Here is a 23940-nt window from a genome sequence, read left to right as displayed (position 1 = left end):
CTGTAAAAGTATATGTACCTCATTCAGTTGAAATTCTTCTTACCAGAAGTAAAACTCAACATTTGACAAGTAGTAGACTGACAAAATATGAGAAAACAATTCTGGGATCAGATAACGTATCAATTGCGAGATGCGTGGACTTGAATCCCTCCACACTGTTGCCAGATGGAGTCGTTACTGAGGTAAATAATGAAAATGACATTGATTATGAATGCCTGGATGTTGTAGATTACTGTACAAAACCACAACAGGACATAAAAGATGTTCCTTTGCCTGAATCAGATTTAGTGTACTTTGTGGATGGGTCCTGTTTGAGAACTGATGAAGGGATTCTGAGAGCAGCATATTCTGTGTGTACAGTTTCGGATGTTGTTGAAGGTTCACCTCTTGACGGAATTCGTTCTGCTCAAATTGCAGAGCTAATTGGTCTAATTCGAGCTTGTGAAAAAGCAGCTGGCAAAAAAGGTAACCATAGTGACTGATAGTCAGTATGGATATGGTGTAGTTCATGACTATGGACAGCTATGGTCTCAAAGAGGTTATTTAACCTCTGCTGGTACGCCAATCCGAAATGCAAAATTGATCAAGAGATTGATCGATGGCATTCAGTTACCAGAGCATATTGCTATTGTCAAATGTGCGGCTCATAGGAAAGGAGAAGATTACATCACTAAAGGCAACGCCTATGCAGACGAAATCGCAAAGTACTGCGAAAAGAACAATTATTCAATCAATCGGGAAAAAGACAAAAGTCACACGTTGAATTCTCTCATGCTAATTTCTGTAGTTGAAACATGGCAGGAGGTAAAAGAATTACAGGATGAGGCAGATGATGAAGAGAAAAACACATGGTTAAAAAAAGAATGCAGACAGCGAGGGGAAGATGGAGTTTGGGTTTACACAGATGGAAGGCCTGTTATGCCAGACTGCATGATTGCTGACATGGCACGGATGTACCATGGTCCAGGGCATTTAGGGAGAGATTCTATGATTAGACTATTCAGAGAAACATGGTTCAGTCCAAAATTTAGAATCATTGCAGAGTCACTTTGCCAAAGATGTTTGACCTGTCAACAGATGAATCCGAATAGGAAAACTGTTGTAAGCATGGGAACCATAGGACGGGAGGGTGGTCCTTTTACCAGGTTACAGATGGATTTCATTGAACTGCCGATGCACAACAGGCTAAAATATGTGCTTGTGTTTGTTTGTCTGTTTTCAAGATGGGTGGAAGCTTTCCCAACTCGTCACAATGACTCAGTCACTGTGGCAAAATTGCTTTTGAGAGAGATCATACCTAGGTATGGATTTCCAGTGACCATTGAAAGTGATTGCGGAACCCATTTTGAAAACAGATTGATGAAATTGATTTTTGAAGCTTTAAATATTGAGCAAAAGCTGCATTGTGCATGCAGACCAGAAGCATCAGGTGTTGTTGAACAAATAAATGGAACTATCAAAAATAGAATTTCAAAAATGTGTCTAGCTACAGGAGTAAAGTGGACAGATGCTCTTCCACTTGTTCTGATGTCATTGAGAAGTACTCCTGAGAAAAAGACAGGCCTAAAAAAGGGATTCACATAATGGAAACTGCCAGAAATTTTAGGAATATCAGCAGTGACTCCTTTGCGCCCTGGGCTGCCAGCCTTTCTATTACTGGCTTGGACAGCGTACAGACCGCGGTTGGCCGTTTCGAACAGGTCACTACTAAGGCCTTGAATGAACTGGCCCCAGTACAGACCCGCCGCCGAGCCAGAAAGAGACCATCTGCCCCATGGTTCTCAGATTCCCTTAGACTCCTCAGGCAAGAAGTGAGGAGGAAGGAGAGGCTCTGACACTCTAGTTGGGACCTTAAGAACAAGGAAGCCTATAAACTCCTTGTCAGGAAATACAAGGCTGAGATTGTACAGGCCAAACAAGATCACTTTGTGGCCTTGACAACGTCGCTCTCCTCGCCGAAGGAGCTTTTTAAAATCGTTGATTCCTTAGTCAACCTACAAGCCCCTGACCCTGTTGTACCATCGCAAGATCTATGTGATAGGATTGCCTCCTTCTTTCACACCAAAACACAGGACATCCACCTGGCTCTCGAGGAGCGAAGAGCATGTACCAGTGTGCCCCCTGGTCGGGTTGAGATGAATATGACCACTATTGACATCTCCCCATCATGCACTCTGGACTCCTTTCCCCCGCTATCTTTGCAGGATCTGGAGATCTTGCTTAATAAGACCAAATCTGGTTCCCCCTGGATACCTGCCCATTGAAAATCATCAAGCAGTGTAGGGAGACCTTCCTACCTCCTCTGCTAGAAATAATGAATCTAGCTATGAGAGACGGTATCTTCCCCTCGGAGTGGAAGAGCGCAGTAGTGAAACCCCTGCTAAAGAAGGCCTCCCTTGATCCGGAAGTTCTAAAAAACTTCCGTCCAATCTTGCTGCTCCCAGCTCCAGCGAAGATGCTAGAGTCACATCTAAACAAGCATCTCGCTGCCTTTGTGGAAAGCTCGGGTTGCTTGGACTCCTCCCAGCACAGATTCAGGAGGGAACATATTACCGAGTCGGCCCTCACCATCGTGCTTGATAAGATCCGCACGACAGTGGATGGGGGCCAGACCACCCTCCTGGTCCTACTAGATCTAACTGCGGCCTTCGATACCCTCTCCCCCTCAGTACTTACATCTTGCCTGAGGGATGTGGGGGTGAAGGACGCAGCTCTAGATCTATTAACTTCCTTCCTTGATGGGCGGGAACAAAGAGTCAAGCTGGGGGAGTTCCTATCTCCATCCCGACCAGTGCTGTGTGGGGGTCCCACAAGGGTTGGCCCTTAGTCCGACCCTATTCAACATCTACGTGACCCCACTAGCCAGACTAATAAGAACTTTCGGGATGGAGGTAGTTTCTTACGCAGATGACACCCAAATACTCGTCTCTCTTCCCCATTCAGATGTACAAACTGCCTCCAAGTTTAGATCCTGTATGGAGGCGGTTGGTCATTGGATGATCCAGAATTCACTCAAACTGAATGGGGAGAAGACTGAGGTGATGGTTTTTGGAGGGAGAGAGAACATCTGGTCAGCCAGCTGGTGGCCTGATTCGCTAGGAGAGTGCCCTTCCCCCACAACATCTGCTAAGAATCTTGGGGTGATGATAGACCCTGCCCTGGATATGGGCAGGCAGGTGAGTAGAACCATCTCCACCTGTTGGGGCTTAATTCACACCCTGCGAAGGATCAGGAAATACCTCTCTTTACAGTCCAGAAAGCAAATAGCTGTTGCACTCATTGGCTCACGTCTGGACTACTGTAATGCGCTGTATGCGGGGCTAAATAGGAGCCTCCTGCAGCGCTTACAGGTAGTTCAGAATGCCACAGCCAGATTTGTTCTGGATGTTCCCAGACGCTCCTCGGCCACGTTGGCCAGGAAAACGCTGCACTGGCTACCGGTAGAACACCGAGTACGGTTCAAAGTCCTATGCATGACCTATAGAGCCATTGCAAAAAACAGCGTTATGGGAGTTGGTTCCATCATCTCCCACTACATTCCCGGAAGGAATTTGCGTTCCTCCGGGAAATCGCTCTTGACAGTTCCCCGCATACGGACAGCCAAGTGGGGTGGCAGGGCCTTCTCTACCCAGGCTCCCAAATGGTGGAATGATCTTCCTCTGGACCTTAGGTCTCTACCTTCCCTACAGAAATTCCGAAGTGCCCTTAAAACTCGCCTCTTTCTGCAAGCCTATGTGTAAGGATGTATGTCTCAATTTTCTGATGGTATTGTTAGGCGCCTTGATACCTGCGGGTTATTGTTCTGCGCGTTATAAATTTTTATCAAATCAAATCATTTAGTCCCCATGATATTGTAATGGGTAGAGTAATGAGGCAAGCATTTGTTCCAGTTGGCAAATTATTGAGTATTAATGATAGTGCAATCATTGAATACTGTCAGAATCTTTCTGATGTAGTTAATTCTGTATTTCATCAGGTGGGAACAGATGTAATCTCAAAGGAGAAAGTGCAAGCGCATGATTTGTTGCCTGGAGACTGGGTGAGGACTAAAGTCCATCGAAGAAGAAACTGTTTAGTACCAAGGTGGCAAAAAGCAAGGCAAGTGATTTTGGTCACAACAAATGCTGTCAAGTGTAAGGGGTTGAAAAGGTGGGTGCATGCGAGCCACACAATTCGTGTACCACCTCCTGAAATTCCTGACGAAGACAGTGAAGTGACAACTGATTCAGATTCAGAAGGAGATCCAGAAGATCCTGAGTCTGATGATCAACAAGAAAATCAACATCAAGAAAATATAGATGAGAATCAGAACTTGAATGAAGAAGATCTGAATATCGAGGCTGGAAATCAAGGTGTTGATGAAGACCTGCTAGAAAAAGAATCTCAAAAAGAAAAGGGAGATTCAGGAGCAGAAGATTCTGAGCAAGAAGAAAATCTAATCCAGTATTGAAAAGCAAAGAAGTAACTCTGTGTACAGGAGCAAGAAGCCTGAAACTGGGAAGCTGAAGGTGATTCCTGAAGAAGAGGATGAATTACCAAGTACCAGTTGTAAGGATATTGTTCCTAATGGAGTGAAGCTGCTGAGTAAAGAAGTTCCTAGGTACAGATTTGAAGTCTCAGATACAGATACTGATGAGAGGGATGAAGAATCTGAAATAAGAAAATTCAGAAAAAGAGCTTGGAAAGCTGAATGTAATGAAAACGTGCCAAAGAAAAAAAACCTGAGGAAAGGAGATATTTGGCCTGGAGATAATTTGAAATTCAAACTGGTGAAGAAATCAAAAGAGCAGATCAACAAAATTTCTAGTCAGGGGGGTGACTTTGATAAGAAAAACGAGAATAAAAAGATTGAAGTAATCACTCGAAAGACAAAAAGAGTAATAAAGCCGAACCAAAAGTATAAGTCGCCAGAGTGGACCTATATCATAATACCACCAATTGTAGAGGTGCAAAGCAGTAGTCAGGAAGATTTGGAAGAACTCAGTGACAAAGATTGATATTGTTCAAATTTTAGATAAGGGTTTTGTTTCCTGGCATAAGGCTGAAGAAAATGTGTTAGGTGACTTTAGGTCGAATAAATTGTGTTTAGTTGGAAAGCACATATTTATGTGACACAAGGTCGAAGAAAAGCTGTTTAGGGTTTTATTCTAAAAAAAAAAATTTAAAAGGGGGGATATAGTTTATAGTTTAATAGTTTACTCACATTTTAGTTAATTCACATTATTTTTAGTTAATTCACATTATTTTAAATTTTTGTTTTTCAAATCGTTTTTCAGAATGCCTAGATCAGATACTTCAAGGTGTTCAATACTGAGAAGATGTTGCAAAATGACTTCAATTTGTGTGGTTTTATTAATTTTACTTTGGTTAATATTAGCTGTCGTTTACCCTTTTGGTATTGACAAACAAAAACTCAAGACTAATATAACAAGTAAGGCAGAGACTAAACATGAGAAACATGCTGGCAAGTCTAATAGAGTTATTGAGCATGATCCAGAGATTCATCAAGACAGATCTGTTGGAGATTTCTCAAGCAATTCATTTTCAAGGCTTCTGTCTGAATATGTTAAAGTAATGAATTTTAAAGATTGTTATGTTTGCGTGAAGCTGCCTGCTTCTGTTTCAGAGGGGGTGACTTATAATATGTTACCTCTCACTTATGGCATTACTTGCAGTGTAATTGCTAGCTTGTTTTATCAAACTGGTCGTCTGGAATATTATTATTCAGACTTTGATGAGGTTTTTGCGAATCTCAAAGTTGTAAATAGCTTGAATAAAGTAAAACCTGCGAAACAGATGAGGGAATTCTTTTTAGTTACTAATGAACTCAACTATGAGTATGCTTATAGAAATAATTTAACATGCAAAATGAGAACAGAAGAAAAGACTTTCCTGAACATGGTTGAGGAGAGAAGGGCTGTTTACAAGAGAAATGAGATGCTTAAACATGTCAAGTCAAAGTACTGGCAAATGGAGGACGCTAAGCTTAACGGTGTTAACACAAATGCTGCTATACACATAGATGAACCAGTTAGTGGTAAATTTTGCATTAGAAGAGATAACACTCTTTATGATAACTTCTTTGTGGGTGCTAGTCAATGTGAGGATACCTATCGTATCATAGGGGGATTGGGATTTAAAGGTGGTAAGGATCCAATTTTTCCTGGAATTTATTTTATTTGTGGCAATATAGCATATTTTAGCCTCCCAGACCATTGGTATGGGACATGTTATCTTGGATTAGTTTTTCCAAAATTTTTTCATGTTGACAGAAATGAAAAGGGTACCCTTGAATTTGGTGAACATCTGAATAGGTACAAAAGAGAAAGTTTTACCGAAGTCCTGGGAGACATCTTTGGTGCTGTCATTCCTATGGTAGGAATTACCATGAATTCAATCAAAATCAGAAAGGTTTCTACAAAAGTAGATAGATTGTCAACAGATACTGCAAGTAGTTTTCAATTAGTCAATACAGAACTTGTTGCTACCAGAAGCATGGTTATGCAGAATTGTCTTGCATTAGACATTCTGCTTGCAAAAGAGGGAGGAGTCTGTGGGGTCTTACATGTCCAGCATTGCTGTACTTATATTCCTGACAAGAGTCGGAATATAGAGTCGCTTATTAAAAATATCACTGAATTTCACACAGAAATAGAACCCCCGGAAGAAGAAAGTTTCACAGAACGAATAGGCAAAAGAATGGAGGCAATAAAAGAATGGTTTTCGGAAGTTGGTAGCTCCATCATTGGCAAAGTGCTCTATCCAGTAATTGTCATCATTATAGTGATAATGTTGCTAAAAATTAGTTGCATGATTCACAAGAGGAAGAAGCATCAGAAGGAAAAGAGGAGGATTTACAAACTCAGAAAGGAACAGGATAAGGAATATGAGTTAGAAGAAATGCGAAGGGCTCAGTTTGAAAGAGATGACCAGACAGCAGAAACAGGGTTTTAGGGAGACTAATACAGAGAGAATTCAAAGTGTGATGTCTCTAAAATGGGTTCAAAATTTTCTTGAAATTTTTGGGTGTTGTTTGGTGATTTTTAAATCACCAGATGAGGGAGTTGATGGAGCGAGTTTCAGAAATTATTTTATTCTGACTCGCAAAATTAATTCTCTGTAACATGAACTAATCTGTTAATAAATTGTTGCACAATTTTGTTTAATTAATTCAACCTAGAGTAAAATTGCATTCTCACAAACACGCGGGTCTAATGTTATGTGCTCTTGTTGCATTTGCGAGTTTGTCTTGTAACAACATGATTAATATTGTCTTGTTCGTCCTATTGTCCTTGTCACTATTAATGCGGCTGATCATTTTATGGCATGTGCTTTCATTATGTGTGCTTATATGTTTGTCTTATGTCGTGACTGTTTGTCTGTGTATTATTCGATCATCTTTTTACTCTTTCAGATACATAAAGATTCCAGCTGGACATTATGAAGAATGGTAGATATTAAATGTGCTGCTTTATTTGTTTGCTTTTGCAAGAGTGACATTTAGTGATGGGTTAATTATTAGCAATGGTAGGGTGGGTAACAGAAGGGTTTATTTTACTTGAATTAATCACCTTTTTGTGTTTGTTTAAATACTAGCTCGAGTGAAAGGTTTGGGGCCTAGTTCTATGAAAAAGTTGGTTGGCCTGACAAAAGGAGCTGAGCGTGACAGAGACGATGTTGTCATTGAAAAACTTCCACGCACGGAAATGTGCAGAAGCTCAAACAATGGACGTTCAGTACAGCTCCGAAAGTAAAAGCGTCAAGGCCAAGGAAGCGTGTAGAGGCAGCTTGGCTAAAATCCTGGAGGAAACGAATATGCACTTTAGTTAAATGTTACAACTTTGGGAAGCCAAAGTTGCTTCGTGTCAATGGACAATTACATAATGATGTCACAGAGACTGATGCGTTGGCCTCACGGTGGTCTGATGGATGTCAACCAATTAGGTTGCTGCTTTCTTTAAAAAATATCATTTCTAGTTAGATTAGTGAGTAACAAAGGTATAAAAATCTGGCCTCTTGAAGGGAGCGGGCTGACTGTTTCCTGAGGGCGAAGTGCTTTCCGTTTTCCTTTGGACACGTAAGGCATGTTTGCTTAATAAATTGTTTTCTTTTTCAGGTCAGATAGCTAACTTAGGGAATAGGGTTGATGTTTTCTTTAATTCATTATTCTAATTCATTATTCTATACAATGTTGAAGTGCCAGACCTTTTGAGCCAATGATTTAATGAATAAAACTAATTAAATTAAATGCTTGGAATTAATAAATGAGCTAATAAAGATTTTGAATATTAAAAATAAAAGACTTAAAACGTCAAGCTGGTCTTGATTATTTAGTCGTTACCATTAGTATATTTCCATTGGCCTCAGTGGTCTAATTAATGTTCCTTTGATAAATCCATGAATATAAATGTTATACTGCAGTTGTAAATATGTATATATGAGACAGTGTGATTAATTAGGCCACATGATTCAGCTTCATGATATTCTGTCCTGGTTGCATGGGCCTAGTTATTGATTAGTTTGGTGAGTATTAGGTAGTGATTGGTGACGCATATGAGACAGAATTTCTACAGTGACGCTGGATCATGTCCGAACAAAATGGCGCAGTACTTTCGCTCGATGTATATGGAGTCCAGGGAGAAAGGCTCACTTCCCCGAGACCAGAGATTGGCATCTATAGCCGTAATACATAAAGAAGGGAAACCCTGTGAGTTGTGCACTTCCTATAGACCCATTTCACTCCTCAATGCCGAACCCAAGATCCTGGCAAAACTGTTAGCGAATCGATTGATTACAGTGATTGGGGACTTGGTGCACCCGGATCAGTCTGGCTTTATTCCAACCCGCAACACTGCGTTGAATTTACGTCGTCTACACAGCGTTCTGGTGAGGGCGGAGACGTTACGTGAGCGGGCCATTTTGGTTTCTCTAGATGCCACCATGGCATTCGATACCGTGGAATGGCCGTACCTATGGGCGGCTCTGACGAAATTTGGCTTTGGTCCGATATTCATTAGCTGGGTTTGGCTACTTTATGAAGAGCCCCTGGCTCAGGTGGTCGTTAATGGTAGGGTTTCGGCTTCTTTTGTCCTCGGGAGAGGTACGCGACAAGGGTGCCCCCTGTCCCGGCTGCTCTTTGCTTTGGCTCTGGAACCCCTGGCCGCCTGGCTGCGGTGGGAACCTTCGCTTAAGGGTATTCGGTGGTCCCCTGGCTTCGAAGACCGCATCTCATTGTATGCGGACAATATTTTCCTTTATCTCACCTCCCCTCGGAAATCTTTGGGGGTACTGTTCGATGTCCTTAGCTCCTTCGGCAGAAACTCTGGACTGGTGATCAACTGGAGTAAGTCCTGTGTCTATTCGCTCACTGACGATACGCCACTTGTGCCGCGCAACTGCCCGATACAAGTCTCGCCCTCCGGCTTCAAGTATTTGGGTATATATATCTCACCTGATCCTGCTGTTAGGTATCAACGCAACTTGCTCCCTCCGCTTCTCCGTTTGAAGGCTGATGTGAAAGCTTGGTGTAAGCTGCCGCTGTCCCTAGTGGGCAGGGCAGCTCTCTTCAAAACGATGTCCCTCCCCAGGTTTTTGTATGCACTCCAAAACCCTCTTGACCTTGTACCTACCAGCTATTTCCATGAGATCGAGAGCCTTCTAAGGAAGTTGTTGTGGACCGGACGTCCCCGGATTGCCTTGGCTAAGCTCACGCTGCCGTGGTACGATGGCGGCATAGCGTTGCCTGAAGTCAGGCGTTACTACTGGGCCTCTCAAGTGAGTTCGGTTAATCATGCACTATATGGCCCAGTTTCTAACCCGGCCTTTGCTATGGATAATTGGTTGCTTCCGGGTGGGAATTACTACAGGGCACTCTACTCCAGGCGGTCAGACAAGGCGTTACCAGGGCCCACCAAAGTAGCGGTGCGGATCTGGTATAGTGCTAATGCAGCTATGGGCTGGTCAGACACTTTCACTCGAGCGACTCCACTCTATGTCTCCGAGAGGTTAGGCAATTTGTGGACCACCAAGGGCTTTGAGAAATGGGACCTTATTGGTATCAGTAAGGTGGGAGACCTTTGGCGGAAAGATAGGATTTAGACTTTTGAAGAGCTACAAATTGAATATAAACTTAGCGATCGAGAATACTTTTGGTACTTACAGGTCCGACATGCCATCGGCTCGGTCATTCCGACTGGCACTCTTGTACCGGAGTCTTCACCTCTGGAGGACAGAGTGCTCGACAGCCACGTCCCGGACAGTACGATCTCTCTTATCTATAAGAAATTGATTAATGACCGGGCAGACCTTCTTTTACAGCTCTGTAAGGCCTGGACCAGTGATGGATTGGAACTGGATGATGAGGATTGGCAGGCAGCGATGTCCTCCCCGAAGGAGGTGGCAATCCCGGCCCGTCTGCGACTGGTGCAATTGAAAATCCTGCACTGAGTGTATGTGACGGGCCCTCGATTGCTATGCATGGGATACTCTGTGGATGGATTGTGTAAGCGTGGGTGTGGAATGATGGGTACCTTCCTCCATATTCTGTGGGAATGTCCAGCGGTGGTGTCCTTTTGGAACCGTGTGCATGGCGTCATGGAAGAAGTAACGGGTGTTTCGATCCTGCCTGAGGCCCGTAGGTGTTTTCTGAATGAGTGGGAGCGACTACAATGTGGCTCAGACACTATGGGCCACCCTAGGGAATATGGTCGCCAAGCGCGACATTGCACAACTGTGGGGATCCTCCAGGGCACCTAGTCTATCAGCCTGGTCAAGAAACATGGACTGGTGCATGTTTCGAGAAAAAACGGTCTATGTTGCTCGGAAGTGGGGGAGGATATGGATTCAGTGGAACCAGTATCGTGGAGAGATCTGTGCTCCCCTCTTTGTGAATCCACCGGAGGTGTTGCAATCCCCTTAGCCTGATATTCCTTCTAGTCTTGATTTTCCACAATACACTGCTAGCTGGCTTGCCTCCCCCCTCCCCCCCCTTAGTTTCAATTGTTGTCGTGTGAGATCCTTTTAGATGTGGGTCCCCCCCTCCCGTGGGATCATTTGTGTATAAGCCTTATGTTCTGCCTCAACTGTTATTTATGATTTTTCTCCTTTCATTTGTCTGTTTGGTTTTCTAAAAAAATATAAAAGAAAAAGACCTTCTTTCTCCTCAGTTCAAAAGTGCATTGCTACGACATGTCTGCTTAATTGCCGCCGGACCCCCGGGTTGTTGGCTGAAGTGCTGTGTACCACAGTCATCCTATATGCTTGTTGACAATGGTGGAAACCGACCCGGGGTGACTGAATGCTTGTTACAGTATAATCAGAATTGTCAATAAAGGTTTGTTTTAAAAAAAGGAAAAAGCCCAGTGTAGAGGCAGAGAAAGAAAATGGAGGAAAACCAAACGGCGAGAGGATAAACAGGCCTTCTCAGCGTCGCATAGAGTCTACTTAAAAAACTGCAACACAGCAAGAAGAGACCACCTAGGTGTACGAATACGGGAGGAAAAGAAGTCCTTCAAGGAGCTCTTCAAAATACTCAAGGAGTTCACAAACCCTATAGTAAACACACCATCCATCACCCCGACACAAACGCTATATAATGATTTAGCAAATCATTTCAAGGACAAAATCGATAAGATATGCTGCTCCCTGGCGGTAGGAAAAGTGTCCAGCAGGATACCTCCTCTTGATTTTATTTTATTATTAGATTTATAAAGCGCAACGAATGCCTGGAGGCGTCTTGGCGCTAAGGACTCAGGGAGCGTGTAAAGCTAGTATACAGTTAGAGGTCGGATTGAAATAGCCATGTTTTTACTTCTTTCCTGAATGCTTTCAGATTTGGACTGTTTTTAGGTTGAGCGTGGGCCGGCAGCGAAGCTGCCCCGCCCTGTGAGAAATCTTGTAAACAACTAAGGGACTTTAAGCCCCGCCCCTCCTTTCTATTGGGTAGCGTCAGCGTTTAGGGTAAACGCTGCCTTCCCATTGGAAAAGAGGGTTTTTGGGTGCCACCCTGTCCACTTTTTGTACGGCCCCTACGGACACAATCACCTGCTTTATGGCTGTCATGACCATCTCTCTTATCTAAGGGAGGCGTGACAGAAAGGTTCAGGCAGAGTTCTTCAATGTTTTCACCAATCACCCTAGACCGCACGCATGCTGTGCACATGCATGCCGCGTGCCCTCTGTTTATAATTGAGCCGGAGAGAGGAGGCGTGCGTTCTATAGTCTGGACGCTGCGGGCAGCTGGCGAGGACAGGTTGTAGGCAGGTTTGAAGTGGCCGGGTTAGGGGCAGTCTCCTATCACTGCGCTCCGTCTGAGCATCACACACCGAAAGACTGACTGCACTCGAAAGGAATTTAAGAAAGATTAGAAACCGGCCTGCCTGGGTCATCTTCAGGGTGTCTGGTATCCTCCTTGCAAGTACTGAGGACAAGGCCCTGTTCATTGCTCTCTGTGCTGGGAATGGATTTATGGTCCAGTTGTGTTATCAGGACCTGCCGTGGTGCTTGCAGCGAGATCAGCCATTTTAGCATTGTGTGGTTGTGTGATCCGGTTACCGCAGCAGGGTGTGCTTTGCATTAGTTACCTGCGGTGTGATTAGCAGTTCTGCCCCTGGTGCCATAACCAATTTACACGGCACCTGCGGGGGGAGGGGGTGTAGGCGTTTGCCATCCCACAGAGTTGTTGAGGGTCACACTCCGAATACGGGCTTGCCTCCTCTCGCTCTCTGTTTGTCCCCTCTCCCTCTTCTTGCCTCCTCTCTCTCTATATGTTCCCTCTCCCTCTCAGCCTTTCTTCTTGCCTCATCTCTCTCTTTATTTCCCCCCTCTCTCTCTGATTGCTCCCTCTCTCTCCTCTGCTGGCTCTCCGGTCACCCCTTCTCACCCTGCTCCTCCACCCCCTTTCCCTGTTCCCACTCATCCCACGTTCTCTTGCCGTCTCAGCTCCTCCACCCCTCTCTCGACGCTTGTTCCTCTCTGATTCCTGTGCTGCTCTCGGTTTCGCTCACGTATGTGCTTCTCTTCCTGCACTCAGTTCGCTCCTTCGTGTGCTGCTTTGCTTCTTAACTCTTTATTGATTTTGTGCAACTGTACATTTATTTCTTTTATTTACTGATCGAAGTGGCAAACCTCATCTTGGATCTGTCAATAAAAAATGCATTTTTTTTAAACTGTGTCATTCAGTAGGCATGCATCAGTCAACAGGAATGTGCCTGTGAATTGCCCAGCAGCATCAGCATGTCTTTATTTAGTTTTCTTTTTGCTGATGCATTTTTTTTTCTTGCAGTTTTATATATTGCGATCTTGCCCCAGGAGCATTAGAGCACTATACAGGGGAACCAGATCACGTCACACGTTTACATCTTTGCTTTAGCAAGTTGAATCCGTGCATCCTTGTGTGGGGGAGCAGTGCGTCCCTCTTCCTGGCACGGGTTGGCTGAGCCTTGCACAAGTTGGCTGCACAGCAGGGCTACCTACCAGGGACCCCAGAGCCTGGGACCCTGAGGGCTGCTCCTTCGGGGCACATCCGCCCCTTCTTTGCTACTAGCGAGAAGGATATTAGCGCCTTCGCGCACAGACCTTGGCTCCGAGGCACTCCCTTCTCGGAGGGGCTCCAGAAGGGGCCAGTGCTCCTGGAAGGCCTCAAGACCTGGAAGTTTGGGAAGCCCCTGGAAGCCCTATCCCTCCATATCCGTCGTCTGCAACTGGTACAAAACCCGGCAGCGAGGCTCATTTTTCACCAACCCAGACACCGCCATGTTCGCCCTTAGATGAAGAGCCTCCACTGGCTCCCAGTGGCCAAACGCTGTGAATTCAAACTGGGCTGTATTATCTTGAAGGCCTTGGCCGGTCTTGGTCCAGCTTTCATCTCCTCCTTGATTCATCGTTATCTCCCTTCCCATGCTCTTCGCTCCTCTCACTTGTCCTTGCTTATTACCCCCACCTTTAAGACGCCTAAGGGCATATGCTGCGCTTTACAAATTTTAAAAATAAATAAATAAATAAATGAAATAAACATGGTGGCCTCAGATTCTCTTTTCTTGCGCCTCACTTCTGGAACTCCCTCCCCTTAGAATTCAGATTAGCAACATCTTACACCCACTTCAGATCACTTTTGAAAACCCTGCTGTTCTCTCAGGCATATGAGTAAGGTTTTGCCCACCTTTCTTTCATCTACTGCCCCCCGTTCACAGCGCCATGAAACCGCCTGGTGAAAGTGCACTCTATAAATAATTTTAACATAACATATCACGCCCCCCCCCTTGCACCAGTGATGGGAAACAGTGAAGGCAAGACTTCTAAACACCACAACAAAGCAGCACGCGCCCCCTGATGGCTGAGAACAAGCGCCTCGAGTAGAGCACAGCGCCTCCCTCTCGCCTGCAGTGCTTCTCAGCACAAACCCCATGCAGCTCGGCGAGTGCACTCCAGGGGACCTTAAAATCGGTGCAGGGACGGGGCCGGGGATGATGCACGATTCTTATGGGGGGGGGCCGCATTCTGAATATGCGGGTGTCTAGACCCACTGTGTTTCCCATTTTCATCTCACAGTCCAATCCGTTTTGGTGTCATTTGGGGGCAGATGCGTCACTTTCCCTGCGTGACTATGCAACACCCTTGTGTCACCACAGATACGCGGCACACCATAGCGCAAGGATTGACAAATGAGTCAGAAATTCTGACGCATCTGTTGACGGAAAAGTCATGCATTGCTGGGGTCGTGTCGCAAGCATGACGCAACTCCAGCAATGTGTTTTGCGGCCTATTCCCAATACACTGCGTCACTCCTGATGACTGCTTGAAGCAGGCGTAAGGTTTTGACACAGTGGCATCCTCAAAGTCACGCAGTGAAATCTTGAAGATTTCACTGCGTCACTTTTACGAGGCTTTCCTGCGTGGGAACGCCTAACCTGCATACATTATACCCGGTGCAGGTATAATGTGACACAGGGCTTTATAACGTGACACATCTCCCTAGATGTATCTTGTTGTAAATGGGCCGCAACTTTTATGCCGCCGCTGTGTCACAAAAGTGGCGCAACAACAGCGCAAAAGTGACACAAGGGGCTTGTAAATCTTCCCCACAGTGTATACGTGACAGTCCTCCTGTGCAAGCCACGGGCCTCTGCACAGGAGGGTGGCCTGCAGCCCAGCCAGCAGGGCCTCACATTTGGAGGGATTCCTAGAGGGATCAGGACTGTATTGTCATGTATATAGTCTGAGCTCCTAGGAGCACACTCCCCATAGTGCCACATGCCCCCAGTGTTGGTTTCTAGTAGCACTGATTAATGTGCAAAAGTTCCCACTTCAAAAATAATATTGTAAAATTTGGCACTAAATGCTAAAAGTCTTGACCAACACATGCCTCACTTAAGGATGACGTTTAAATAGATATTAGATATTTTTTTATTTAAATTGCTAATCATTTTCATCCTAACTCATTTTATAAACTCATTATCCAAACAAATTTCAGTACAAAATTTCACAGTTTTGTCAATAATATTTGTTATACATCGCAAAAGCATACTATATTATACACTTTTTACATCACAACAATTTACTATGTATTTCCCCATATCTACACTCATTGTGCACTTCAAACACCACACAAAGACATCCACTCTGCACTCTCTCATTGGTGCCCCAGCCTGATCTCACTTACACCTAGGAATGAATCCAGAGGTCTTCTTTTTGTTGTTGTGCGCTGGGATTTTCTAACATACAGTCAATTAACGTTTTGGTGCTATCAAAGATACACAACCACCTTCATCAGGACCACACACAATGTACCATTAGGAATGGCGAGATAATGAGGTAGTCCCTCTTAATGATGTATTTTCCACTTTTAGGAATTGATGATGCACCTCTTTGAGGTCTTTAACTATATGAATGGTTCAACTGCATAGACAGTCAAATGGCACTACGTTGCTTCCTGTGGTAGTTGTATCTTAGTTGACAAGTCTTCAGCATGTTGATAATCCAAGCAGGTGACAGGGATATATATATCTCTGTAGTTGTTTTACCTTTCTCTGTTCTTATTTTAATAGTTGACATAAAGGGGTCTCATGCCAGCCCCACCTGTTAGTAGCTCTGTGCAGGTGTTAGTAGCTCTGTGCAGATGTTAGTAGCTCTTTGCGGATGTTAGTAGCTCTGTGCAGATGTTAGTAGCTCTGTGCGGATGTTAGTAGAACTGTGCAGATGTTAGTAGCTCTGTGCAGATGTTAGTAGCTCTGTGCAGGTGTTAGTAGGCACTGTGCAGATGTTAGTAGGCACTGTTCAGATGTTAGTAGCACTGTATAGATGGTAGTAGCTCTGTGCAGATGTTAGCTCTGTGCAGATGTTAGTAGCTCTGCAGATGTTAGTAGCACTGTGCAGATGTTAGTAGCACTGTGCAGATGTTAGTAGCTCTGTGCAGATGTTAAGTCTGTGCAGATGTTATCTCTGTGCAGATGTTAGCTCTGTGCAGATGATAGCACTGTGCAGATGTTAGCACTCTGCAGATGTTAGTAGCACTGTGCAGATGTTAGTAGCTCTGTGCAGATGTTAGTAGCTCTGTGCAGATGTTAGCTCTGTGCAGAGGTTAGTAGCACTGTGCAGATGTTAGTAGCTCTGTGCAGATGTTAGTAGCTCTGTGCAGATGTTAGCTCTGTGCAGAAGTTAGTACCACTGTGCAGATGTTAGTAGCACTGTGCAGTTGTTAGTAGCACTGTGCAGATGTTAGTAGCTCTGTGCAGATGTTAGCTCTGTGCAGATGTTAGCTCTGTGCAGATGTTAGTAGCGCTGTGCAGATGTTAGTAGCTCTGTGCAGATGTCCAGGATCTGGGCTTGCAGTCTCTTATCAGCGGATGCGGGTGCACCCGCACAGAAGCCCATGTTCCACAGGTGGGGGTTGGGGGGTGGTGGTAAATCAGAGGATGATGTGCTTATACCCCATGCACAAACCCTCCTCTGTCCAGCATGTCACTCTCCTTCGATAGTGATAACCTCTCTAAACCAGAGCATTCCAGCACGGGTCCAAGAGAGCACAACCAAGTCTGATCCTCTGGATATCCAGCAAGATAATATCACTTGTGGTAAATGGAGATCATTGTCGGAGTCTGTGGTTCTCCTGATACTGGACATCGATCCAGCAGTGCTGACACACGTGACTCCGAGTCGGGCGGATTACCATATTCCAAAAAGGTTTCCGAAGTAGACATAATAGGATGTCCTTTTGGCAAGATCACAGGGCCAGCCAGTGGTGTGACATCACCAGCGCAGCTCACTTGAAACAGCTATCTTGTTTGTCAGAAACGTTGCATTTTCAACAAGAAGGGTATGGATAATAAATATATTACATATTAATATTAATTTTAACAAAAGACAATACATTTAATATACATTTTAGCACAATATAACAAATAGGCATAATAATTAATACATATATATATATATATATTTACTTTAAAATAACTAATAAATTATTATTTGAAATGTATTTTGAAAGTTTAAAATAATATAAAATAATATATATATATATATAAATAAAAATATAATAATGAAAAATATTTTTAAAAATTCTATATTAAATGAAAACATGAAACCATTAAAAAATATTTAAACTTACATTTCTCAATACAGTCAGTGCAACAGTCGGGAAAGTGTTGGATAGAGGAGGAATTAAATTTACTATTTCAATTCCAGTGAGTTCAACGGTAGGGAAAGTGTTGAACAGCGGTTTGGTAAAAATTACTATTCCCACTCCAAAGAATACAACAGTAGGTAAAGTGTTGAATAGCGGAGCGGTAAAAATTACCATTCCCCCTCCAAAGAGTGCAACAGTAGGGAAAGTGCTGTATAGGGAAGGGGTAAAAACTACTATACCCACTTCAGTGAGTTCAACAGTAGAATAAGTGCAACAGTAGGATAAGTGCAACAGTAGGGAAAGTGTTGGATAGCGAAGGAGTAGGAATTACTATTCCCACGCCAGTGAGTGCTGGATAGTGAGGAGACAAAAATTACTATTCACACTCAAACAGCTAAAACAAAAATAAAAAACATTACAAATGTAAAAAAAATCATAAACATAAATAAACAATATTTAGAAATGAAAAATGTAATATATTAAATATATAAAAAGAAAACATATTATGATATTAATTACATATAACAAAAACCTACAAATAATATTAAATATTAAATACATTTATAAAAGATAATTCTTTTAAACTAGAAAATATTTACAAAGAAATAAATTAATTAATACATCAATGTACTTATTGTATTTCCTACACTATAACACCTCACCATTAACAAAGCATTTCAACATTTTTAATTAACATTTTTTCCATAATTAACATAATTAATAATGAATTTAAAAATATAATTAATAAAAAACTAATAATCATTAATTGACTACACACACTTTAACACTATGATATCCAAAACACACACCTAAATGAAACTCTAAAATAATAAAACACAATTAAAACATTTTTAAACTAAAAAATATTACTATTAACAACTAATAATAAAGTAATTAAAATGTATTTAATACCCACCCTTTACCCCTTTAAAAGAAAAAATAACACCCAGAAAAATAAACAATTACCCAAAATAAATATCAAATAATTAACCTTAATTAGCAACTGCATATTAATTAATTAAATACAAGTTACTTCCCACCCTTTACTCCTATAAACACCAAAACACACACCTAAAATCAATTACACAATTACCATAATTAATTAGCAATTCATTAATTAAAATTAATTAACAACCAATTAATAATTAATTAATAATAAATTACTTCACACATTTAACACTATAACGTCTCAATGAAACAAATATTAATAAATAAAAAATGATCAATACATTTAATATATTTAAATTACTTCCCACCCTATTCCCCTATAAACCCACAACCCGCTACGGAACTAAAAATGCAAAATTCAAATAAAAAATAAATAATAAACTACTAAACATTTACCACATATATTAAAAATACAAACAAATCTTATACAAAAAAACACACAACACATACATTTAAAATATATGCTAAAATACATAACAATAAAAAAAGAAATTTTTAACAACTATATTTTTGCAAACGAAATTACACACTTTGATATTTTTAACATCGATATTACTTACCTTAAGTCAATATTCTTGACCACGATATTCTTGCTGTCGATATTTCTGAAGCACGATATTTACAACTCGATATTTGTGCAATTCGATATTTTTTATTGAATATTCTGTCTCTGCACCCTTTTCATCATTTCAACAGAGTAGTCATGAGGCTGCCTAAATTCAAAATTTATAGGACGTGGAGCTAATTTTATTGACAGCTAGGGTGTCTTAATGCATGTAATGAAACCATAAGGATACTGCATTTCTGAGAATCTTCGCAGTTTCCAGTGGCCAAATTGTGCAGCGAACAATGTGTGAGAAAAAAGTCAATTTGAGAAGATGAACAATGGAAAGGCTAAGGGAAATGTATTATACACTTTTTTTACAGAGCACTTCCTTATGGCAAGTGCTCTAAAAAAATTACAGTTAATATTAACCAATTTTATCATGCTCACTTTATCAATCACAGATCAATGGAAGCATGACACGGTGTCTGGGAATCAAACATATGACCTCAGAGTTAGAAACCTATCTCAGCAGTGAGTTCTTATCTCACTGGGTCGGATTATGCAAGAGGGTGGTACCCTGGGCCCACTCCAGGTGGAAACTGTCACTCTATTAAGTAGTTTCTAGAACTAATTGGGTGGGATTCTCTCCGGTAGAACCTTGGACAGTGACTCCAGTCGACCAAGTGGGTGGGTATGGCATATCGCACTCAGTGTAACAGGCTAAACACTGCCCACATTTAACTCATCCTTTAACTACTCTAAATATGGGCAGGATTTGTTGAAGATTTCAGGTCACTCTCCCATACTCTAAATACAATAAAGTCATAGAGGACCCTATCCACCAACAAGGAGGTGATGGCGGAGGGATTCTGAGTGCAGGCGGAGACAACACGAGCTCCTTCCTTCCTCTGAGGAATTGAGCGCAAATGGCTTTTCCCGTATCTACACGGTTCACTCTGCCCATCTTCTGCCCATCAAAATTCAGAGGCTATTGTGGTACAACCTTTGAGGGCTCGTTTTGGTAAAGTGGATTACTTTATACTGAGAAGGGCTAGGGAGGGCCACAGGTCTGCATCTGCTCTGCATCTAACGTGCAGGGGTTTTTGAACAGCATAAATCGATGCTTTTGTGCACATATAGTGCAGCACACACTTGTTGGAGTGCTGGGGAATAACGAGGCAGTGGACCGGTTTCCAAGCAGCCCCTGCGGTAGAGACAGGAGGAGCATGATTCTGCTTTTATTCAAGCTGCATGTTTTAAGATTACTTTTTTTGTAGATTTCCAGGAACCTGGGTAGTGATGGGCTGCCAATACATACTCACAATATTTTGAAAATGTGCGATCCCAGACCAACATGGACGGCCCATCGAGGATCGTGTGCCCATAAATGGAAAACAAATCAATTTCCAGGTGTATGAAACAAACAATTAAACCTGCCCAGCCTCAAATGAGCTAGTTAAAGTAAAAATACGGGACCTACCTACCTACTACACTGCGCTGTTTGTGGCAAAGGTCTGTAGTCTAATAATGCACATTCAGGTGTCAAGCCTCTCCCCTGCGCTTGGTAAAACCTCCGACATCGTTACTAGAGCCAGTAATTCCGCCCCGTGAAGTGTACAATTTCAGCATCTCAATCTCACCTTCCTTGCACCACTTTTATGCTCACACGAAATACAAGCCACTGGGTGGGATTGTCACAGTTGTGTGACTAAGCAGTGACCAAAAATGGGCCCTCGCTTATAGTAACAGCAGAGACAAATAATACTTAACATTACTGAGCAATTTTGTCAAGAAAAAACGCAATGAATGCATCCTTAAATATGTATACGGTTAGACACTGTGAATGTGCATGCACTCCACATGCGGTGAGTGTGCAGGTGAGGACATTCAAGCAGCACGCCTTCGAAACGCACCGGAGCAAAATAAGAGAAATACTGGGGCATATTATCAAGGGGGTTTATCTCCGCTTTTTTGGCTTTAAAAGCCAAGAAAGCGGAGATAAAATTATCTGCCTCTTACCTAGCTGTCGCTAACACCAGTTAGCGACAGCTAGTAGGAGATAGCGACTATTGTGGGCCCCACTTTGCATGTCAGTGATATTTATTACTAATGACATGCAAAGTGGGCGTGCCAAGATGTTAGCGACTGAAAACAGTCGCTAACATCGCTATCTCTTATTACCAACTTTTGGAGATATTTGCGCTAAGCACGAATATCTCCAAAAGCTAACACCTGCCCTGAGCAGTTCTTAGCCATGTTATCTAATGGGAGGTGGATAACATGGCTAAGAGCATTAGCTCGGTAATGCATGAATATCGCTGACTTTTCAGCGATATTCATGCATTGCGGCGATTTTTATCGCATTTGCGATAAACCTTGGTAATACCAAGGTTTATTTGCGGTAAAAATCGCCGCAGCTCAGCCGTAAATTTTTGTCTCTAACCAAGCAATAGCGATAATTATCGCTATTGGTAATATGCCCCACAATTTTGCATCACTTGAAAGGGCCGTTTCAGGATTTAGTAAATAGAGGCCTTTATTACCGCCCTTACATTAAGAATGTGAAGTGGCGGGACACAACCATGGTTATACAATGCTCCACCCCGGTCCCTCGCCCTGACACCTCCCACCCACCACTTCCTGAGCAGATTCTACTCGTCCTCCTCCCATGTATGAGCGCACGCCAGCTGTTAATGGCACCGATAAGCTGTTTCCACACACTCCACACACTCGTACGAGCGCTTGCAGTCGCCGTGGGAAGCTGCGCGCGGTGGGGTGTGCATAATGCAGTGTTTGACAGCTTCATGCTGGGATCGCGTGCGCTGAGGTCGCAGAGAGAAAAGTCTGGCTGTCACGGTGGAATGTAGGTTACCTGAATAATGCCAGTGCCTGGGCACCTCTCAGTCTAGCCCCTGCATACGTAGCGGAAAAGAACAGAGCGTACCCGCGTGCCCGTCTAGGTTTTTGAAAGCTGCACATAAACCATGAAAAACGTTGGTCTTTGCGTATGTGTTTATTTAAGTGACAGACACCTAAACTGTCCCTTCAGTTTTATGGAAAAAGCCGCTTGATTACGAAGCAATCAGAGTTCACAAAAATACAACCAACCCGTTCTTTCTATTCCTTCAATTTATACAAAAGCAAGAACCCTAACTCACCTGCCACCCTAAACATTGCCAATAGCGTAACGAAACTTGAGGGTGCAGGTGCCCCCTGCAAAGTGCATGCAGACATACCCCCCTTGCCCCCCCACGCTCCAGACCCCGTCCAATTTAAACAGTGCAACTCCTCAGATAAGGCGGAGATGCGCCGAAAAAATAAAATTATAATAACTCTATGGGGCATATTATCTACAGTCTGCGATAAATATCGCAAAGCGTGCTTAGCGCGATTTAAATTATCGCCAGCTATCACTGGATTTCATCAATGTGTCGGCGGCGTATTAGCAACGCTTAGCTGACAGGCAATGTGAAATCCAGCGATAGCCAGCGATAATGAACATTAGCGTCTGAAATCCTGCGATGATTTCACAGCGCTAATGTCAAGCTTGGTAATAGGGGAGTGTGGACTCAGCCTTACAATCCACCTCCCATAGGCAATAATGGTAAGTCAGGATTTATTCAGGCGATCGAATATTGCGATGATGGGGGCTTGGCGCGCCTTTTAATCATCGCATCGCTGTTCAGGGGCAGCGTTTGTAATACGGCGATGTAGGTTTTGCAGGCATTGCACTGTTTGTCCTAGGAGGGAACGCCTACTTTGCATCTCATTAGCGATGCATATCGCTAAGATGCATGGAGTTAGTAATTCAGCTGCTAACATGCGCTGATCCATGTTAGCGCCGCCTTGGTAATAGGGCGATAGGATAATCGCCGCTTTAGCGGCTAAAAGTGCTGCTAAAGCGGCGGAACTGGCCTTGATAATATGCCCCTATGTTATTATCATTTTATTTTTCCAATTTACGAGGCGGGGCGGGGCTAGGCTGTCATCCAAGCTGGCAATGGGAGGAGTGGTGGGCACCTAAAGTGCACATGATGGTTTGGCTGGCAGTCTTGGACCGGCCAACCTGCCATGCACACTTTGCACGTTCTCTCACCCATTCAGCCTGGGTGAGAGAACATGCTCAGGCCACGGGCCCCCATGAGCGCCTAACCACGTCACTCAGACAAATCACAGCGCTGCTGTAAGGCAGTGTTGTGATTGGTCAGGGGAGCCTGAGAGCCTTGGTGCGTCCGGGAGCCAGGAGCCGAGGAAGAACAGAGGAGAAACGCGGTTGTTCCAAACGTCTTCCTTTATCTTTTCTTGCTCTTTTTTTTAAACCCCCTCCCTTGTCCCCTAGCAACCTCCAATGAGTCTGAAGCTCTCTGGCCAGGGCCTACCAGTGTCAGAGGACCCCCTGTACTGTGGGGGCTGCAGTGGAGTTTGTTACACCACTGACATTGCCCCCCCCCCGACGTGTCTAACCTCCCTCCTTTTATTTACCATCAAACCTCCTATATTGCTCGGATTACCTACAGATAATCTTTATTAATCCAATTCTTTCTTCCCCGTCCCAATACTTACATTATGAGTAGGGTTACCTAGTGCACTGATAGTTCCCATAACCTACAAAACTTATTTCTCTTTCCATTACAAAGAGCTGAACAACTCCCATCAAAAATCCTCCTCCTACACGAGCAATACTTGAAATATTACTAAAGCCCAATTACCAACTTTATGATAAGAAGAGGTGATAAAAAGCAGGGTTTGGGAAGGGGCTGTAAGTACTGGGACGAGGGAGAGCGAATCGGATTAATGAAGATTACTGGTAAGTAATCCAAACATT

The 23940-nt window shown here is 43.2% G+C and overlaps 1 long non-coding RNA gene across 1 annotated transcript in view; it reads left to right on the top strand.

Annotated features, from left to right (window-relative positions):
* The window catches only part of LOC147697057 (uncharacterized), a 58709-nt gene extending 50763 nt beyond the window's left edge, over window positions 1-7946 (top strand). Inside the window, exon 3 of the long non-coding RNA XR_015299137.1 lies at window positions 7597-7946. This is a non-coding gene — a long non-coding RNA (uncharacterized LOC147697057). The remainder of the gene's footprint in view (window positions 1-7596) is intronic.
* The last annotated feature ends 15994 nt before the right edge of the window (window positions 7947-23940 follow it).

Source organism: Lissotriton vulgaris, chromosome 8, assembly GCF_964263255.1.
Source record: "Lissotriton vulgaris chromosome 8, aLisVul1.2, whole genome shotgun sequence".
Lineage (NCBI taxonomy): Eukaryota > Metazoa > Chordata > Amphibia > Caudata > Salamandridae > Lissotriton > Lissotriton vulgaris.
The sequence above is the reverse complement of the archived record's forward strand: the minus strand, read 5'-3'. Positions and strand labels throughout refer to the sequence as shown.